The sequence below is a fragment of the Canis lupus genome, chromosome 6 (genome assembly GCF_048164855.1).
Source record: "Canis lupus baileyi chromosome 6, mCanLup2.hap1, whole genome shotgun sequence".
NCBI classification, from domain to species: Eukaryota; Metazoa; Chordata; class Mammalia; order Carnivora; family Canidae; genus Canis; species Canis lupus.
Genome location: NC_132843.1, coordinates 49,443,016 through 49,456,558, shown reverse-complemented (window position 1 = coordinate 49,456,558; position 13,543 = coordinate 49,443,016).

Here is a 13,543-nt window from a genome sequence, read left to right as displayed (position 1 = left end):
TTGGGGACAAAAAGGATTGGAGACAACAGAATTAGAAAGGACAGGACAAACAGTAAGATTATATCCTTAAATGCAATCTTATTAATAGTTATTTTATGTGTAAATGGCAGAGATAATCACTCTTATTTTTTTCTGAAAGACAACATTATGCTGCCTACAAAAACACAAATTAGAAAGATACAAATAGATGTAGTCATAAATATGTATGCATTGATAACAGCTTTAGAATAAATGAAGTAAAAATTGACAGAATTAGGGAAGAAACAACTCCATTATCCTAGTTGGAGGTTTTAATACTCCTTTCCCACCAACTAGTAGAACTAGACAACTGATGGAACAGGAGAAGGGGTTGTAAACCGGGAAGGAGGAAGGAAGAGAAGGAGGGAGTGTAGGTGAATGAGAGCAGAATCTCTATAGGGTACTGTGAGCTAATCAAGCCCCACTTATGGAGGGAAACCAAACTAGACTTACCACCAGAGATGTGGGACTAGAGTGAGAGTCAATAAATAACTATCAGTGAGAGTCAATAAAAAGTAATTATGGTGGATGCCACACAGTATGGCAAAGAAAGCAGCAAGTCATAACAGGAGCAAACTCCTAACAGGAGCAAACTGTCCTAACAGGAGAAAGCCACACAGAGCAAACTGGGCCGGCTAACTTGGCCCATGTCTACACCTGCAATATCTCCAATTATCACTGCTACACAGGAGACAAGTGTCCCCCACCAAAATTTGTTCTGAATGGGGAATGGATGGAAATGACAGAAAATGACTAGATATAGAGAGCTAAGGGAGAAAGAGCATGAATACCCCCTCAAGACAAGTCTGAAAATACACTTCCCAAACCACTTAAAGAAAATTGTCAATAAGAAAGAAGAAATCAATTCAATAAGTGAAAACAAATTCACTTTCAAAAGTGCAAACAATAGGGTAAAATTTACATGAGTTAATAACCATGTTTAGCACTTGCAAATAATTTGAAATATATAATCATTGAAATAGAAATACATATGTAAGCCAATAATTCTAGATGGACTCAAGAGATCATTAGTAATTTGGAAGACAGTACCAAGGAATTCACTGAGAACCTACCACAGAGAGAAAAGACATTTTTAAATGTATAAGAGGAGTTAGAAACCAGATAGACTGAGAAACCAATCATAGAAGCATCCCATAAGGAGAAATGAAAGGAAGTGGTGATGAGCAGCCAGGTGATGGCTTGAGGAATGGCTGAGAATTCAGAGAATCAAAGAAAGACATGAATTCTCTGCTTGAAAATGTGTAACAAATTCCAGGCAGGATAAATACTGATAAATTTGCACCTAGAAATATCAAAGTGAATCTCCAGCCACATAAAGACAAAATTTCAAGGCCCCCAGAAAAAAATACACATCACATACAATGGAATGATAATTATACTGGAAGCAGATTTGTCTTCAGCAACAATAAATATTAACAAAGGGTAATACTGCCTTCAAATATTGTAATGAAAATAACAAATCAAGATCATTATACCCAGTTTAAGTATCATTCATATGGAAGAGGAGATATTTTCAGACATATGAAAACCTTCCTGAAAGATCTGCTCGAGGGCACACTTTAGCGAGGACAAAAGATAAAGTTAAGAGTTGGGATGTAAGAAATGACAAAAAGTATAGAAATCAGTGAAATAGATCAACTCTAAATTGTAAACAGTGACTATAACGAAAGTGTTTGTAAAGGAGACTAGAATTTTAAGTAATAAGATAAATAGGAGAAATTAAGGCTATAATTCAAGTGTGCCTAGTCTCCTCATTCATATTACTCAGAAAATATTCATAAGTGGCTAATATGTGCCAGAAACTGTTGTTGGCTTTGGGAGTAATGGACTAACAGTGAAAGTTCCTATCTTCATGGAACTTATATTTTAGGTGAGGATCCAAAAAACAAAACAAAACAAAATCATGAAAAATAATGTCAAGTGCTATGATAATTTAGTTGGATCATAATTTTTTTCCAAATCAGAATACCCTTGAGGGTGCAGAGAGGTACTCTTATGCCAGGAAGATGCCACAAACTAACCCATCCCATACAAACTGTGGCCACCCTGTGTGTACGTGCTATGTAAGCTTTAAGTGCTATGATGAAAAAAAGGCAGAGGATAGAAACACTGAATATGTTTATACTTTGTGTCAAAAATATGAAATTAAATATAAATGAAAAATTTAGGGTATTCTTTAAAATAATGGAAATAACTAAAAACAAAGAGGGAATTAAACTATCCATTCAACTAAAGTCCAGAAAGGCAAGAAAAATCAAAACAAAACAAACTATGGTAAGAAAAGAGTGACTAGATGCTAGGTATGAGGACTAGGGAAGAAAAGAAATTGTCAGGACCATGCTCTGGAATCCTACACAACCCTTCCTTGCAACCCTGGAATCCTATGCAATCCTTCCTTCCTCGTGTTACATCCATCTGTCATGATCACTTTCACTTCCCAGCCAATCAGCGAACTCAGACTTTGAGAGGCTGTTATTTTTTAATTTTTGTTTTCCACGAAATGCATCTTGTGTATTATATAATCAAAAGCAATAGGAAGAGTTTTAAGTCTTAAAATGGTGTGATAAAGGGAATATTTACCCTTTCTCTTCTCAGAAATCATCCCAAAGCAATAAGGAGCAAAAACACAAACTTCATCTTTGATTAAAATTAGAGGTATTGAAAACCCAAACCACAAATTACATGGAAGATCTTCCAAATGTGTGGGTATGGAAGGAGGCAGAGAAGGGATGCTCATGGAGGCAGATCTCAGAAAAAGCCAGGAAAGTCTTCTCCAAGATGAGGTCTTAGGTGCCACCTCAGAATGCTGTTTGCCAAATGGACCTTGGTAGACCAGTTGGTATAAGAAGCTTCCCTATATAAGGTTTATTTATTTTATTTTATTTTATTTTATTTTATTTTATTTTATTTTATTTATTTTATTTTTTATTTTATTTTATTTTATTTTATTTTATTTATTTTTAAAGATTTTATTTATTTATTCATGAGAGACACAGAGAGAGAAAGGCAGAGACACAGGCAAAGGGAGAAGCAGGCTCCATGCAGGGAGCCCCACGTGGGACTCGATCCCGGGTCTCCAGGATCAGGCCCTGGGCTGAAGGTGGCGCTAAACCGCTGAGCCACCCGGGCTGCCCCAGGTTTATTTTTTTTAAAAGCAAGGAGAAGACCTAAATGACCAATGAGGCAGACAAGTCAGATTTGTAGTAAGATGTCTACCAATACAACAAGGGGGAGAAAATTACTCTGAATTGGAGTACTAAGTGCAAGAATAAGTCATCCTCTCCATATTACTTCATCATGAAATATTTGCTAGCTTGAAACACAGCCCAATCCTCTCCCCAACATACATCTCCCGCCAATAGCTGGCGAGCTTAACCCCGTTAAAAATTATTTGAAAAATAGACCAACATATTTATAAGTAGTACTACAAAAATAAAGAGTAAAATACTAGCAAACACAAGAATGACCACAAAGAAGTGGGGTTTATTTCTGGAGTACTGGGACGATCATATGTGTATCACATTGTATGTTATTATGTATGTATTTTAAAATAATATTTAATGTATACAAACGATGTTCAGTTGGAAGATATAACTGGGAAAATCTCCCACTTAAATAGCGACCAAAAAGGGTGTATAGCATGGAATGAATTTAATAAATAATACATGAGGGCAGCCTGGGGTGGCTCAGCAGTTTAGTACGGCCTTCAGCCCAGGGCCTGATCCTGGAGACCCAGGATCGAGTCCCACGTCTGCTCCCCGCAGGGAGCCTGCTTCTCCCTGTGCCTGTGTCTCTGCCTCTCTCTCTGTGTCTCTCATGAATAAATAAGTAAAATCTTTCAAAAACTAAAAATAAATAAAAATAAATAATATGTGAGATCTATATGAAGATAACTGAGAGACACATGAAAAATAAAAAGGTGTATGATCAGCAATATCAGTCCACCCTAAATGAATCTTTAAATTTAATGAAATCCAAATAATCAACAGAATATTTTGAGGTGTGAAGACAGCAAGAAATGAAGAAGCTGATTTTAAATTTTATACGTTAAAATAAACAAGAACTGTCATGAACGTTTTTTTGGGGGGCGGGGAGAACAGTAGAAGGAGGAACTGGCCCAACTATGTATTAAAATATTAGAAAGTGACAATAAGTATTTGTAACAGCAAAATAGTGGAAATTCTAAATAAAGAGGTAATACACAGGCTTTAAAAAGGCAAGAATGTAGGGCATTTTATGTACTGTTTTAAAGATGTACAACATTTTGTTAGAGAAAAGAATCCATGAAAAAATTATATCTTTGTCATTTTGGTGTGGAAAAAAAAAACCAAGAGGCAAAACTGTATAGTGCACTCCACTTTATGTAAAAATGGGGGCAATGTGATTACTGAATCCAGAAACTAACTTATATAGATGATCTCTGGAGGCAGTGACGATAAACTGCTAATATGAGCTGGTTCTAGAGAAGGGACACTGGTGGGCTGTGGAATAGGTGAGAGAAAGACCTCTTCACTGTTATTTCCTTTGGATCTTTTGGATTTTGTTTAATTTTGAAAAACAAGTCAATACAGAAATATTTTATAATTTTGGGAATGTGTCTCATTTCAATTATCAAATGAAACACCTATATGGTCAATTCCATTGAATCGAGACAATATGCTTTGGGTAATTTATGATGCTTGCACATCACTATAGCAACTCAATCAGATATTGTTCACGGGGAAGATCTGGAAAATTCTCACACTATGGAGACTTGTAAGGGTGGGAAGCCAAACTTACTCATCTGTTATAGAATGAAGAAAGGAAAAAAAAATCTCAGGGTGGTCTGTAGGCCACTGGACACATTTTCTCCTATGGTGGTCTGACTGTTACAGTAACACTGGGCTTTTTATTTCACAATGGCCCATTTTGGTAATTCTCATGAAAAACCCCATTCATTTCAATTTTGGAGTTACTTCATACAGGCCTCATTGACTTTATGTAAATGTTTCTAATTTATAACTATAATCCTATCATATAAGGTAAATTTTCCAGAGATTAACATCACTTTCTAATCCATGCAGTGGATCCCAGGGCCAACTCACTCCTTACAGGCTAATGAATGAGATTTTCCTGTTGGTTTTAGGCTTTTGGATTCAGAAACTGGCAATATGTTTAATCCATGTTATAATAAGCCATATTACAATAGAATTCAATTAATCTAAATTGGGCTCCATAACACTGGTTATTTCATATCCATGTAGTTCACTTGGTAAACGCTATCTGTAACTTGTCAGTATACTCTTAGAGAACTTATTTCTTTTGTCAAGCAAAGGGTGAGAATTAAGAATTTTAATATTTAGTTTACAGAATTCCAGGATAAATCTAGAAATAGACCCTATCAATAGAGTGCCTTCCAACACATGGAAAAACAAACATGCGGTGCTTATGGGAACACAAGTTGTATATTGTTTGGCTCCTCAAATAAAACAAAAATTAGAAAAAAATATACACCACCACAAAACAAAAACAGAAAGCAAAAAACTACAAGATGTAAATATTTGGATAACTCTCAAACCTTTTTTGCTGAACTTTCAAACATAAAATTTAAAGTTTCTAGCCTTGATTAGACACCCAATTCATAATTTGGTATCCAATACCTATTCCCCAGACATTAGAAATTGCATCATTCTCATGGCTATGTCTTGTTAGATGAAGAATGTCCTGGCAGCAGAATTTTATGGCTAGAGGTAGTGGTTAAGGACTCTATGTGTGCCCGGTTTTTAAACGTGCTTCTTTCCTTCAGGATTGGAGTTGGGATTGGGACTCAAGCCAACAGCGCTTCATCAGGAAGGAGTGGCACTGCCCAAATAGCAGAGAGATACACAGAACAAGGGAAAGGGGGAAAGGTAGGAGCATTATGTGAGACAAGAGTGGCATAGTGAAATGGGAGTAAGGCCTCATTTTTTACATTAAGTAGTAAGCCGACATTTCCTGAAGAATGTCACTCATGTCCTTTATTCCTATTCTTTTTAAGTACAGTTGACCCTTGAGCAACATAGGGTTAGGGGTATCAACCTTGTACGGTCAAAAATCCACTTCTAACTTAACTTTTGACTCCCCCCAAACTTAGCTTTTAATAGCCTGCTGTGCTGGCTCTTATCAATAACAAACAGTTGATTAACACATACTTTTATTTTTAAAATATTTTATTTATTTATTCATGAAAGACACAGAGAGAGAGGCAGGGACTTAGGCAGAGGGAGAAGCAGGCTCCATGCAGGAAGCCTGATGTGGGACTCGATCCCAGAACCCTGGGATCATGCCCTCAGTCAAAGGCAGACACTCAACTGCTGAGCCACCTAGGCGTCCCTTACACACATTTTTAAACTTGATTTAATTTAAGTATGCTTAACCTACAGTGTTATATTAGTTTCAGGTGTACAATATTGTGATTCAACAATTCTATGCATCACCTAGTGCTCATTCATTAACCAAGTGCACTCCTTAATCCCTATCACCTGTTTCACCCATCCTCCCACCAACCTCCCCCTGCCCCGGTGACTATTAGTTCTCTATAGTTAAGAGCCTGTTTCTTGGTTTGCCTCTCTCTCTCTCTCTCTCTCTCTCTCTTCTTTGCTCATTTGTTTTGTTTCTTAAATCCCACATATGAGTGAAAATGGTATGGTATTTGTCTTTCTCTAATTTACTTATCTTGCTTAGCATTATACTCTAGCTCCATCCATGTCATTGCAAATGGCAAGATTTCATTCTCTTTTATGAGTGAATAATATTCCATTATTGGAATTTGTAATTTTGGGGGTAAATACACAGTAATGTGATTACTGGATCATAGGGTAGTTCTATTTTTAACTTCTTGAGGAACCTCCATACTTTTTTCCACAGTAGCTGCACCAGTTTTCATTCCCACCAATGGTGTAAGAGGGTTCCTTTTGTTCCATATCCTCCCTGATGCTTGTTTCTTGTGCTTCTCATTTTAGCCATTCTGACAGGTATGAGGTGATAGTCTCATTGTAGTTTTGACTTGTATTTCCCTGATGAACAGTGATGTTGAGCTTTTCTCATGTGTCTTGGCCATTTGCATGTCTTCTTTGGAGAAATGTCTGTTCATGTCTTCTGCCCATTTTAATCGGATTATTCTTTTTGGGGGTTGTTGAATTGTGTAAGTTCTTTATCTATTTTGGATACTAACCCTGTATAAGAAATATCATTTGCAAATATCTCCTCCCATTCAATAGGTTGATTTTTGGGTTTTTTTGATGTTATTTTGCTGTGCAGATTCTTTTTTGTTTTGATGTAGTTCCAATCATTTATTTTTGTTTTTATTTCCCTTGCTCAGGAAACATATTAGAAAAGTGTTGCTCATGGCCAATGTCAGAGAAATTACTGTCTAAGCTTTATTCTAGGATTTTTATGTTTCCAGGATTTACATTTGGGTCTTCAATCCATTTTGAATTTATTTTTGTGTATGGCATAAGGAAGTGACCCAGTTTCATCTTTTGCATGTGGCTGTCCAGTTTTCCCAACACCAATTGTTGAAGAGACTTCCTTTTTTCCCATTGGATATTCTTTCCTGTTTTGTCAGAGATTAATTGACCATATAATTGCAGGTTTATTTCCAGATTCTCTATTCTGTTCCATTGATCTATGTGTCTATTTTTGTGCCAGTACCATACTCTCTTGATTACTATAGCTTTGTAATATAACTTGAAACCTGGCATTGTGATACCTCCAGCTTTGTTTTTCTTTTTCAAAATCACTTTGGCTATTCTGGGTTTCTTGTCATTCTGTATAAATTTCAAGATGGTTTTTTCTAGTTCTGTGAAAAATGCTGTCAGTATTTTGATAGTATTTGACTGCATTCAATCTGTAAATTGCTTTGGGTAGTATAGACATTTTAACAATAATTGTTCTTCCAATCCATGAGCATGGAATGTATTTCCATTTCTTTGCATTGTCTTCAGTTTCTTTCATCAATGTTTCATAGTTCTCAGAGTACAAGTCTTTTACCTCTTTGAATAAGTTTATTTCTAAGTATCTTATTATTGGGGTATAATTGTACATGGGATTGATTTTTTAATGTCTCTTTCTTCTGTTTCATTATTAACGTGTAGATGTGCAACAGATTTCTGCACATTGATTTTCTATCCTGTGACTGTACTGAATTCATTTATCAGTTCTAGCAGTTTTTCTGGCGGAGTCTTTAGAGTTTTTAATGTATAGTATCATGTCCCCTGAAAATGGTGAAAGTTTTACTACTTCCTTACCAATTTGGATGCCTTTTATTTCTTTTTGTTGTTTGATTCTATGGCTAGGACTTTCAGTACTATGTTGAATAAAAGTGGTGAGAGTGCATATCCTTGTCTTGTTCCTGACCATAGGGAAAGTTTTCAGATTTTCCATGTTGAGTTTGATACTTGCTGTGGGTTTCCAATATATTGCCTTTATTATGTTGAAGCATGTTCCCTCACAACTTACTTTGTTGAGGGCTTTTATCATGAATGGGTTGTTGTACTTTGACAAATGCTTTTTGTATGTCTATTGAAATGATCATATGATTTTAGCCTTTCTCAGTTGTCTAATTTGTTGGCATGTAGTTTTTCATAATATTCTTACAATTGTTTGTATTTCTGTGATGTTGATTGTTATTTCTCCTCTTTCATTTGTGATTTTGTTTATTTGAGTCCTTGTTCTCTCTTTCTCTTCTCTTTTATTGATGATTCTGGCTAGAAATTGATCAATTTTGTTGATCTTTTTAAATAACCAGATCCTAGTTTCATTGATTTGTTCTACTGGTTTTTGTTGTTGTTGTTTTTAGTTTGTATTTCATTTATTTCTGCTCTAAGTTTTATTATTTCCTTCCTTCTGCTGATTTGGGGTTTTATTTGCTGTTCTTTTTCCTACCTCCTTTAGGTGTAAGGTTAGGTTGTTTAACTAACAACATTAGTTAAACAAGATATTTCTTGTTTTTTGAGGTAGGCCTATATTGCTATAAACTTCCCTCTTAAAACTGCTTTTGCTGCATCCCAAAGGTTTCAGACCATTGTGTTTTCATTTTCATTTGTTTCCATGTGCTTTTTATTTTTTTCTCTTTTTTTCTATGTACTTTTTAAAATTTCTTCTTTGGTTTCTTGATTGACCCATTCATTGTTTAGTAGCATGTTATTTAACCTTCATGTATTTGTGGTCTTTCCAGATTTTGTCTTGTGGTTGATTTCTAGTTTCATAGTGTTCTGGTCAGAAAAGATGCATGTATGACTTCAATATATTTTTGAGTTTTGGGGCTTGTTTTGTGGGCTAGGATGTGATCTATTCTGGAGAATGTTCCATATGCACTTGAAAAGAATAAATATTCTAATGTTTTAGGATGGAATGTTCTAAATGTATCTGTTAAATCCATCTGCCCAGTGTGTCACTCAAAGCCACTGTTTCCTTGTTGGTTTTCTGTTTGGATAATGTGTCCATCAATGTAAGTGGGGTGTTAAAGTCCCCTATCCCCTACGGTTATTGTATTACTATTGATTAGTTCCTTTATGTTTGTTATTAACTGTTTTATGTGTTTGGGTGCTTCCATGTTGGGTGCATGTATATTTACAATTGTTATATCTTCTTGGTGGATTGTCTTCTTTATGATTATATAGTATCCTTCTTTGTCTCTTTTTACAGACTTTGTTTTAAAGTCTGATGTAAGTCTTGCTACTCTGGCTTTCTTTTGACATCCATTTGCATGATAAATGTTTCTCCATCACCTCACTTTGAATCTGCAGTTGTCTTTAAATCTAAAATAGTTTCTTGTAGGCAACATATAGATGAGTCTTGTTTTTTTCATCTGTCACAGCTTATAGCCTTACAAAGTTTCTTTTGTATATAAGTGTCTTCTTTTGCAGCATTTAAAATTCTTTCCTTGTCACTACTTTTTTTTTCAATTTCAATTACCTGGGGTGGACCTCCTTGGATTGAATTTGTTGAATTTGTTTCCATCCCCAGAAATCAGGAATTTTTCAGCTATTTCTTTAGGTACCTTTTCTGTCTCTCTTCTCATTCTCAGATCCTTATGATGCAAATGTTATTATGTTTGATGGAGGCACTGAGCTCTCTAAGTCAGTCTCATTATGTAGTAATTGTTTCTCACCTCTTCAGCTTGACCATTACTTTCTCTTCCAGGTCACTGATACATTCCTATAGCCTACTATGTATTCAATCTATATTTTTTATTTCATTCACTGAATTCTTCATCTCTGATATGTTATTTTTTAAAATCTCTTTGTCAAGGATATCACTGATATCCTCCACCCTTTTCTGAAATCCAGTGTATATCTTTATAAACATTACTTTAAATTCTCTATCAGGCATATTACTCATTTCTGTTTTGCTTAGATTTCGTATTGTGATTTTGTCTTGTTCTTTCACCTGGGACATGTTTCTCTGTCTCCTCATTTTGTCTACCTCTCTGTGTCTGTTTCTCTGTGTTAGGAAAGTCCGCTACATCTTCTGCTTTTAAAAGTAGTGGCTTTATGAAGAGGAGGTTCTGTAGTGCCCTGCAGGGTAGTATCCTCTGTTTACTAGAACATGGCACTTCAGGGGAGTCTCCTATGTGTGTTGCTTGCGTCATGCTATTGTGTCTGGGTAGCTTTGCCTTTCAGTCCAGATGTTTGCACTGACTCTCTGCCTATTGTGGGCTGTGCTTGCTCTCTGTGATGTTAGCGAGACCCAGGAAGACTGGCTCTAAGGGGGCATAATCACAGAAGGGCCTGGGGGTGAGGCAGCGGTATTAGAAAAAAATTTTAAAGTTTTTATTTAAATTCTGGTTAGTTAACATACAATGTAATATTAGTTTCAGGTATATAGTATAGTGATTCAACACTTCCATACCACACCTGGTGCTCATTACAAGTACACTTCTTAATCTCCATCACCTATTTCACCCATTGCTCCACCAATCTGCCCCCTGGTAACCATCAAGTATTAGAAAATTTGCACTAAACTGCTAGTCCTAGGCCATATCCTCCACAGCCTGGTGGCCATGAGTGATGGTGACGGTGGCTAGGGGTGCACAGTGTCTTTGTGGGGGGCAGCTGGGCAGGATGCACCTGGGTGGCACCACCAAATTTGCACTGAATCCCAGGCTGGATCACCTGAAACACAATGGCTGTAGGGGTATGATGTGTGGAGGCACTGGCTGGGCAGAGTGTATGCACACATTAATAAAATTTGTGTTGAGGGCTGAGGGCTGGCAGGCTTGGAGTAGACAGTCTTCAGGAGAATTCATGGGCAGGATATACTGCAATCCATCAGGTAGCAAGTGCTGTGCTCCTGCACCACCTCCGGCAGATGCCTCTGTGTTTATGCTAGGGGGCAGGGGAAGAAAATGGAAACTGCCAGTTCCTTTTTTCCTTGGAGAAGTCCCCCAACATGCTCCAAAATCTGTAAAAAGGTATCTCCCTCCGATTGTGCAAACTGTCACTTCTATGTTGTCTCTCCAAGGGCTGTTGTCTCTTTAAGGGCAGGGACCAGGCTATCTCAAGCCCTTCAGGCTCGCCCAGTGCTGAGTCAGCTGACTTTAAAGTTCCAGGCTCCAAGAATCGCTGGTTATACAAACTCTGGAATTCAGCCCCTCTGGATTTCAAGGCCAGACGTTATAGGGTTTTGTTTTTCCTGTGTGGTCTCCCTGGTGCTTTCCCCTGTCTGCGCCCACAGTGCCCTCCTCCTGCGGGCAGCTGCAGACCACCCTTTCTGTCCTTTCTAACCTCTCAGATACAGCTTCATCTCTACATTTATTGTGGGGTGTGTTATGCTAGCTTCAGATAGCTTTCTGGTTTATTTACTTGGAAGTGAATGTTATCCAGTTGTAAACGTGGAATGAGGTGAGCTTAGGGTCCTCCTACTCTGCCGTCTTCCCAAGGTAGTCAACACATATTTTTTAACGTCATATACATTATATACTGTTTTATCACAATAAAGTAAGCTAGAGAAAAGAAAATGTTATCAAGTAAATCATGAGAAAGAGAAAACACATTTTGCAGTACTCTCCTGTATTTATTGAAAAAAAGTCCATGTATAAGTGGGCCTGCACAGTTCAAACCTGTGTTGTTTTCAAGGGTCATTGGTATTCCCAAAGGTAACTTTGTCCTCTATTCTCTCATTCTCTCTCTTCCTTTCTCCCTCTCTTTTGGACATCTCAACTGTGTTCATGAATTTAGTCACTTTTTTTGCTTCTAGCTTGTCATTTGATTCCAGTCCTGTTTCTTCAAATGGGACAGTTTTATTTAGATTACTTCACTATCACTGCAGACTTAAAAATCTACAAAAACCCATGTTATCACTTCACTTATATTGGGTTACTCATCTTTTACATTAATATACTTCACCTTGGTCATCAGATTCTGCAAATATTTCATATATTTGTCTCTTCCTTTCAGATTCGATTCTGAATCTGACCCTGTCTGGCCCTAATCTTCCATCTAAGCTCTTATAAGAGCCACTGAGTTGGCCTGTCTGGATATGGATTCTGCTGCCTCCAGTCATCTTGCATATTGTGACCAGAATGATCCTCAATCAAAATTGTCAACAATTTTCTGTTTCCTATAAAATCAAGTGGAACCTCCTTTGCTTCTCTTTCAAGGTCATCCACAAATTCTTTACTCTATGTTTCCCCTTCCTCCCACAATCAACTTCCCTGCCCATCCTTGTCAACCACATGTGAAGGTGGCTATTATGAGATCCACTCAGATACCCTCTTCAGGCCTGATGCTCCCATCCCATCTCACCCCACCTTCTGACCCCAATGAATTAACTGCTAATAGCTCAAAGCGAGGTCCCTTACTAAGAGTTGTCCTTAGTGAAAGAGCACACATACTCCCTCCAGGGGATGCCCTGAAGCCGGTGACTGGCTGATGTGGGATCCAAACCCCTGTCTTCTTTGCTACCATTTGGAACAACTCTAAGCACCATCCTAACACTACATTTCTGCATAGGATCAAATGAAGCCTCAATTACAATCAAATTGATCTTTCTGCCACACAATCCTATTTCCCCACTCCCTTACAGGTCTATGTTCTGAAATTACTCCCCAATAAGCCTTCTGCACAAAACAATTTATCTCAGAGTTTGAGAAACCAATCTAAGATAGGCAGTTCCAGGAGTGGTCTAGGATGTGTACTCTAAAACAGGATTTGGAGATGAATCACTTGTCAGTTGCCAAAGGTGGCCTCTGGCATGCTATAGCATGCACTGTTAATATTTTTCCCAGGGATAAACTGAGATAGGTTGTTGGTGGGGGGACTCCTATCTGGTGCAATACTTCTGATGCTTAAGAATTATAAGGTACACCAAAAAAATTATAAGGTACAGCGTGACTGTGGAATTGGGTAACAACTTCAAGCGGCATTGATTTATTGAAGAAATTTAAAAAAAGACTTGGGGTGATTGATGACCAGTTCATTCAGAATATGAGAGCAATATGGTCTTTGGCAGAATTTAGTTAAGCCCTAGTATCCTGCAGCCA